Here is an 8,770-nt window from a genome sequence, read left to right on the forward strand (position 1 = left end):
CGGGGGGGGGGGGGGAGCCCGCTCCGCACCGCCCCGAAGGGGGCTTGCGTCTGCGAGGGGTCACCGGTCCCGTACCCCAGGACCGGCCCGCAGAGGATGGAGGGGTGCCCCGGCCTGGGGGGTGCCCCCTCGGGGTGCGGCCCTGCTGGGGAGGCCTCCGGCCGGGACTCGGGGGGCTGCAGTGCTCGCCCCCCTCGCGGTTGCACACACACTCTTGGGTAGGGGCTCCAGCCCGCTGCTGCCGGCCTCCCGCGGGACACCTCCGCCTCGCAGCCCGGTTCCGCTCTCAGAAATAGGTGCGGGATGATCTGAGCCCTCACTTTGCTCAGATTATCCAAAATAAGCGAAAACGCCTCCTGCAGCCCCTCCCTGCCGACTTCAGGGGCCACTAACACACCTCCACTGGCAAACCGTAAGGTTAAGAGGCCCCATCCTTAAAGCAGAGGTGCAACGTGGGGCGGTCACCCCACAAGAAAGAAGCCATCCGGCGAAGCTGTGGTCCCTGGCACTTCGCTTGCTGCTGCTCGCAAGGCGTGGATGCCAGCGCCTTGGTGAACGATAAGACAACCGTGGGAGAGGGGCTGGGCCGTCACATCTTCAGGAGGAGCAGCTGCCCGCTCTCCTCCTCACCTTGCATGGCCTTTCTGCTACTTGGCAAGATCGTATCTGTCACCTTCAAAGGTCCTAGCAATCCTTAATTAGATTACAAGTTCACCTCAGCCAGCCCTCTTCTACCCCTGCGCCCCACGAGTTTTGCTGTTTTCCACCAGGAAGGAAGAACAAGATCCTACTGGCACTTACATGGATGCTTCCACATCCCATCTCATCTCACCAGACAAAGCTCACCTCATCCCTGCTCTCACCTTCTCCAGTCCCCCCAGCCCTCTGCAGCTCCTGACAGCCCTGTTAGCACCACGCACCCTGTGGTAGCCGTGGGTGGCACTGCAGACCCTAGCGCCCTGGGACAGCCCAGCAGCCAGCAACCCATCAAAGTCCAGCTCTCTGGGCCCCTGCTTGCTCCATCCTCGGCAGGTCTGGACAACACAACCCTACTGAGCAATAACATGAGAGCCTCCCCTGCTGCCCACCGCCGCAGAAGCTCCTTCCTTCCTGCCTCTTTCCTGCTCTCCTGTCGGCCAGGAGCACTGTTCCTTTCCTTGCCTGCCTCCTCCTGTCTCTGTCACCCCACCTAACTGCTCCAAGGTCCCCAAGGGCCAGAGAGGTCCACACCTCCTGCTGCTCAGGCTGCTCTGTCAGCTCCTCAGGTATTTATGGGACAAGTATGCACCAGCTCTGTTCTGAGATACTTCTTGTGGTTCTCCATCCATTCTCATCCCCTGATACTTCACGTCCAGCTCAGCCTGCTTCTGAGCCCTGGTTCACACCATATCTGGGGCTTACAGCAAAAGGGAGAGGGGGAGGCTGGAGGGCACAGCTCCTGGTACCCGGTTAAAAACCACACAGCCTCTCCTTCAGTCACTGCTGCTCTAGGTCCTGGGAGGATCCACCTTTCTCCTCTGACTCCCGCAACACTCTACCTTGCACTCTTTGCTCTGCCAGTCATGGTTGGAGGCAAAATTTTTACTGGTGGCACCTCCAACATTGAGTGTAGGCTGCTCAGCCTCACCTTCACCTCCTCCTAAAATCCTACTGCCTACACTGACTGCCTCAGATACAACACCACCTCCTGCAACATCCCTCACCTGCTCTCGCACTCCTCTGCTGGGATCTGCCCCAGTCCTGACCACGCTGTGCTGCAACGCCATTGCACAACCATGCCTGGGTGCTCTTAAACCTCACTTGGTTAAACGCGCCTAAGAAAACCCTCTGGAAGCTGTGTGTGCATTTGAACGGGCAGGTAGGAGGGCACTTGCAGAGTGGTCCCTGCACACATTGATATCCATAACTATCTGTGTCCACAACACGAGCGCTGCGGGAGAGGGAGACGGGGTTAGGTTGCAGGCAGCGCAGCAGGACACGTGGCTCTCCCCGTGCCGCTTCTCTCGGTGGTGAGAGCTGTGACGTGGAGTGAGGGCCACCCAGGCTGAGGAGTTGAAGTTGGTTGCTGGAGATCTGAATGCCAAGGCAGGGGAATGGAGAACAGAAACTAGGGTGGGATTTCAGAGGGTGGGAAATGGGCGTATTTGAGGAAATGGGGTTTGGGGTTTGAGGTTTGGTTTTGCATGCGAGTATCACAGACAGAAGCAGGCAGGGATGGGTGGGAGTGAAAAAGATGGGTACAGAGGAGGGGGAAGGGACCAGAAGGGAACCCCAAGCACTGTGGACCTTGGGTGCGCTCCTTCCTCATCACTGAAGGGCTCCTGTCCTGTCCCCAGGCACACTCCCGAGTCCCAGGCTTGCTCTGGCAGTCCCTGGGCTGCCCAGGGTGATTCAAGCAGAGCAGCTCTATTTGCAGACCCAAGAAATGGGCGTTGAGGAGGGGATTCCTGCACTTGGCTTAGACCCTGCTCTACTGGGCTCTGATCCCTGCCATGCCATCCCTAGAGGCGTCTCGGATGGAACAGCTGCTGGGTCAGAATTAGGAAGGATTTTTTCCTAGCCATAAGAGTCCCTCCACTGCTTTTCTCTCCGGTGAGGGAAATCCCACAAAGCAGGGATATGGAGTGGGAACAGGAACGACCTGTTGCCATGGTCTCCCCCTCCGATGCATGCCAGACGCAGGCTCCCTCCCCTGCTGTCCTTCCAACACACCATCACCACTCCCAGCCGGAGGGAGGAATTACCTGTCAAAACCAGCTGGAGCTGCTTCCCTTTCTTCCAGCGTCTGGAACCTGCACCTTGGAGGCAGCTGGACATCAGGGGCGAGGAGTGGATGCTGGGCTGAGGGAACAGGTGATGTCGCCTCTTCTCCTTCACCGAGGAGCCTTCCCCGGAGCAAGGAGAGAAAGAAACTCTTCCCTGTGCAGAAGCCTGGAGAAACTCACCCTTTCCTGCCCACTCTAATCCTTTGAGGGAGGCAGAAGAGCAGCACAAACCAGCTGGAGAAAGACGGCAAACACCTCCAAGCTGCCAACTCAAATGATCATCCTCTCCCGCAGCTCCTGCTCTGGGTCACCCTCTCCGTCTTACGCACGGCACCAGACCGGGGTCTCTGGGTTAAAACAAATGTTCTCCCTCATCCCACCCCCCTTGCTTTTCCCATTCCACCCCAGCCCACAACAAACATCAGCAGCTCGCTGGCCCTGCAGCCATGTAACCCAACCCCAGCCATTGTTCCCCCTTCCCCAAGGTCTATATTTGACTCTGCGGCAGCACCGTGGCTGTGCGTATGTGTGTGTGTGTGTGCACTCACTGCACACACACGCTCCGATATTTGTTCAGAGTCTCATTCCCCAGATGCCCGGGATTGCTTAGAAATAGCTTCCATGGGCAGTAGGTGTTTGTGCCTGCAGTGGGGAAGTGGAGGGGGTGGGTGAAAGAGAAGCAGGGAGAGGGTGAAGGTCGAAGGTGGAAAACCTCCTGGCTCTTCCCTCCCAATTTGCACCATCTCGATGATCTGCCGCCCTGCGGAGTGTGGCTGGGTCAACAGACAGCAATGCATACAACAGTGGGACTGGGGCAGATCTGGGGAACGATAGAGAAAAGGCCAAGCTGTGGTCTTGGTGAATCCATCCTGTGTCACCCTGCCCTAAGTATTGCTCTCTGGTGGCAAAAGTGCAGTTCAGCCTTCAAAACCCCTTCAGACCTTCTTAGGTCTGGTAGCTGAGGTCACCAGAAATGGCACAGGGGAGGGAAGTACCTAATTCCCTTAGTCTGGTGGCTCTGCGGGGGGTGCCTCAGCATATGGGAGCTGCCCCGGGATTCACCCTCCCCCATGTCAGTACTGCATTAAGGGTAGCCACCTTGGGCTACCCCGGAATGTATTTTGTGTTTTCCAAAAGCCTCCAGGAATGTTGCCCAAGCCCAGTGTCACATTCCCTGTGACCCTAGAGTCCCTGGGAACACTGCCTAGGATCAGCACGAGCGTCTTTTATTTGCATCCTTTGCGGCCTGCCAGGACACCCAGCAAAATCAGAAACAAGTGCAGTCAAAACGAACAACAGGAAGGATTGCCTTTATCCTAAACACTGATGATCTGGGGAACTCGTTGCCACTGGGTAACAAGAAAAGGCATTCATTTAAAAAATGACTAGACATTTATATAGATAGCAAGAATAAATAGAAATGAACTCCAGAGAGCTATAAAACCCACTGCTCCAGGGCACTGAAGATGAGCTCCAGGCCATGGGGTAAAGAGCAGCTTTCCACAAGGGCAGGTTCTTCAGTAATCTTGCTCAGAGAAATGCTTGTACCTTCCCCTGAGCCGTGCGGACCTGGCCCTGGGAGGGGAAGGATGCTGGGCATGAGGAGGCACCATCCACACATGCCCACTGCCCAGCATACATTTCCCGTCACCAAGGCCAAGGGGGGATGGACTACATGGATGCTCCGGTGGTGCCTGTGAGAAGTCCTGGAGAGGTGATTCCTAGGTGTTCAGAGCCAAGTGTCAGCCTCTGTCCAAGCCTCTGACTGCCAGCTAGTCTCTCCTCTGCTCCAAGCCAGCTGCAGGGAGTCCCTCATCATCAGGGCTGCTGCTTCCTGATGGGGGTCTGAAGCCTGCACTGGCCTCCAGACAGCTGCTCTGTTCAGACTAGCTAATATCTGACTGTCTGCTGGGTTGCTCCACTAAAACAGGTCCTCCGAGTGTAGGAGAGTGCATGTCATTGTAATGGACTTGAGCTCAGTACCTGGCAGCCTCCAAACCTGCTGTGAGGAGCTGGAAAAGTAAGGTTAAGTGACACGTAATTTTGAGATACGGATTCCCTGAGTCCACCCTCAGTACTTCTACCCAAGACAGGACAGAGCCACTGGGGAAAAAAACAAACAACAAAACAGATGAAATCCTGGAGGCAAAAGGAGTTAGACTTGAAAGAGATGGAGGTGTATATAGAGGGCAGCTAGAGAAAAGATGTCTTACCTTCAGCCCCCACAGCTCAAAAGACTGAGTCATCCCCCTTCAAAAAACCCCATGAGTTCATTGCGAAGGTGTAGGATTTTGTTTTGCCCTGTGATTTCTGAATTCCCTCTGCACGTGTGTGTGACAGCTCTCCCAAGGGCACAGACTTCAGGGGGTGTACCCGTTCCCCCCGCCTGCCTCCCACTGCCGGGAGGAGATCTGGAAGGACCGGAGTGGGAAGGAGATGTCTGCCAGGCTTTCCCTTTGCTGGCACACACCCGTGGGTGCCTTGAAGCCTACCTCTAGCCATGTCCTCTCCCTTTCCCTTTCCAGCTGGCAGCTCTAGCAATGAAACCTCTTAATCTCACCGGGAGCGTGCAAGCATTTAACAGGAGTGTCTTGAAGCAAATATTTTGAGCTTCCTTGGTGCTTGCCCCTGAGCTTGCTCCTGGGTATTTACAGAGGCTGGCATATCTTGGCATTTGCAATGAAACCTGGCAGGAGAGCCTGTTGCAGTGAATTTCAAGGTCATTTCATGAAACTACAGCCTGTGCTTAGAAAGGCTTGAACCCTGGGTGCAGAGGAGGGGAGTCCGTAATTACCAGCCTCAGGGGATGTGGACGAGTGTTGGGGGGGAGGCTAATTGCAGACTGACTGGCTCCTTGGCCTTCAGCAGCTTATGTGAAGCAGGGAAGCAGTGTGCTCAGCCAAGAACCAAGCGTGTCCTAGGGAAAGGTAATTCCTCCCTGGCCTGCCTGGACCCATCCCTATAAACAACGAGAGCTGCGCGGGGAGACCAGTGCTGCAGATTTCACAAAAAAAAAGGTCTCTGTGAGCTGGAGACGCGTGCTAGGCATGCAGAAGGGCTGGCTCCTCAGGAGACGACACACAGCCATGTGCCTCTGCCTGAAAAAGCCTCCGAGTCCCTGCTCTGCCCTCGGAGAGCTTGTGGGATGAGCTCCTTCCTCCCCATTTGTGCACCCTGGTGAAGTGCCACCCCCAACACCCCGGTGTGCAGCGACCTCCCCTCATGTGCGGGCGAGCGCTCAGCCCCAAACCCGGACGAAGCCCCATCTGCCTGTGTACGCAGGGGAGAGCCAGCGTCACGCCTAACCCCTCCGACACCTCCCCGTGTGCTCCTGTGAGAGAGACATCCCCCCCCCTTCCTCTCCACATACTTTTAACTCGGTTCATTTCAAACACTTTATTAGCATGACAAGCTAAACAAGTTTTGACAAAGGGGAAGGGAGGCAGAGCCCCTCGAGTCTTGGTCTGAGGCTCGGGACTCCAGCCTTTGCTTCCCGTGGGGTTTTGCCTTGCATTGGGAACAGCCGTCTTGCCCCTCGGGCACACGTGCCGTTTTCCTCCACTCCTTCACCAGGCTAAATTGCTGGCATGGGAGGATGACTGCCCTTCAGTCTCTGCTGCACGGCAGCACCCATGCTGGATTTAGCACCCGTTGGGGCAAAGGCTTTACAGGGAGCGTTGGCGGGGCTCGGGTGAGGCTGCGGGAGGAGAAACTGTGCAGTGCTGGGGCAGCTCCTCCCGTGGGGAGTTCACCCCAGGAAGCAGTGGTAACCGTGGCGTGGGTCCCAGCTGGGAACAGGCTTTTTCTGGTAGAACACCCTGTATAATGTCACAGCCCGGTACCTGGTCCCTTGCAGAGCCCTGGATAAGAGTTAGAGGCACCTGTGCAGGGCTCAGTGCAAAAGCCAGGACTGGTTCACTGGGTGAACGTGGCATGGAGCTGGTGGTGAGCAGAGGGATGAGGGGGATGCCACAATCAACTACTTCAGGCCAGAAGACCCTGATTTCTGCTGCCTGCCCCTGGGAGTGATGCAGCTGGCACAAGGCAAGTGCAGAGAGTACAAATCCACTGCTGCCTGGCTCTGCGCTCCCTGCCCCACGATGAAAGACTGCACTAGGGACAGGGCAAGAAGCGAGACCCAGCTGTTGCTGCACTATTTTATGGCTAGTTAGAAATGGCCAGTAGGGGTCACTGATATCTATTTTATTTATTTTATTTTTATACATATGCATTTATAAATATATGAAACATGCATAGGCAGCAATTGTAATGGGGAAGTGTTGATGTGCAATGTATTCGTCAGGTATACAGGTCAGGGGAAAGTGCCCCTACATACATTTGAAATACCAGTGTGAGCTGTGCATCCCTCTCTGCCCAAACTCTATGATGGCATGAAACCACTGAGGCGTGCCAAGTGCCAGGGTACTGTGACGGTAGTTTTCTGTCATCGTTCTCCAGTTCTGCCTTCACCCTCCATTCGGTATTGGCAGAGATGCTTTGAGAGAGATTCAAGGGATTCAGAGGTTCAAGCCTCGGGGGCAGGATATTGTGTCTGCTTGTCTTTCTGTGCAGTGCCCAGCACAATTACATCCCAACCGTGATGGGTGCCTTTAGGCAGTCCCATGAGACAAAAAGCATTTTGCGTTGGGATGGGTCAGCACAGTTCTGTTCTTCAGCTGCTGCTGCTGGGGATCCTGACAGCAAAGTGTTTGCCTGTGGAAAATCTCCAGGAGTTTTTTGAGGGTTACGTCCTCATGTTAAAACTGAGCCCCAACCCTCAGTCTTATGTAGCAGGATGGACTGAATTATACACATGGGTGTTGTTAGCAACTGTTTTACTGGTGGGTTGTATTTTTCTGGTAGGTGCATGCTCCAGGCATACTGGCAGGATATGTTTGGCTGTCCAATTCTGCATCCACAGACTTGTTTGGCTGTCCCAGGCTGGCTGTACTTTGCTGTTCTTACTGTTCCTGAGATGCTGTTGGTTTTGGGTGCTGGGCTCCTTTTGTAGTGGCATATCCCAGAGTGCAAGCTCTGCTCAAAATATGTCTTGGTTTTTTTTTTGTTTTGGTGGGCTCAACCCATCCATGAAACCTCTTCTGTCTCTGAGGGTTTCCCATCTGAGGTCTAGTGGGGAATCCTCTGTGCAGCTTCTTCAGACAGCTGGAGTCAGAGAACCAGCAGAGGAGGCGAGTGTTTCCTAAGAGTCCCTTCAGGACTGCAGGATCGAAGCAGGAGGAAATGGGTCTTCATGCAACTCTCAGGCAGGTGATAGCCTCCAAACCAGCCACCAAAGGGTGATCCAGCACCCGCCGTCTTCCCAGCTTGACCTGGGTTGGTGGAGAACTTGAGAGGACCAAGCCTGCACTGCCTTCTTCTGGTGGGGAGACATTACTTCCGCCATCTACTTCTTCACCAGCCAAGACTGTAAGCACTTTAGAGGGATTTGTCCCTCCACGGGGTGGCACCTGCCCCTCCAGGGGTTCCTTTTATACAGTTACAGGGGTCTATATAAAGTGCTGCCAACTGGAAAGTATTTTGAAGAGATTCCTCCCTGCTCTTCACTAAGGGTCATAAATTCAGCTGGTATTTGAGAGAATCTCAAATGTACTTCCAGGACTGTTTGCCGAGGGCTTTACATCCGCCAGAGGCCCCTTAAAATAAAAGGATTATCGGGAGTCAAGTGTTAGATTACCTGGTGCTTGTTAATTGAACTTCAGAGGCTTTAGCGAGCAACTGGCTCTAGCTGGGAGCAGCACTTTGGTATTAATGGTGTTATATAAATGAATATAATGTAACCTAACGTCATGCTTCCGCATCATGCCACATCTCTGGGCTCAGGGCAGTGGTGAGTCCAGCTTACAAGCATACCGGATATGGGAAAAGGCAGGGTGGAGAGAGGGGGAGAGGGATTGGGAATCCCAAGGCCTTTGGGATCTGAGGCAAGCGGGTTTTTCAGTGCTCAGAGCAGCGGACTGGTGTTCAGGCACCCGGAGTCCCGTTCA

Source organism: Pygoscelis adeliae, unplaced genomic scaffold (genome assembly GCF_000699105.1).
Source record: "Pygoscelis adeliae isolate BGI_AS28 unplaced genomic scaffold, ASM69910v1 Scaffold218, whole genome shotgun sequence".
NCBI lineage: Eukaryota > Metazoa > Chordata > Aves > Sphenisciformes > Spheniscidae > Pygoscelis > Pygoscelis adeliae.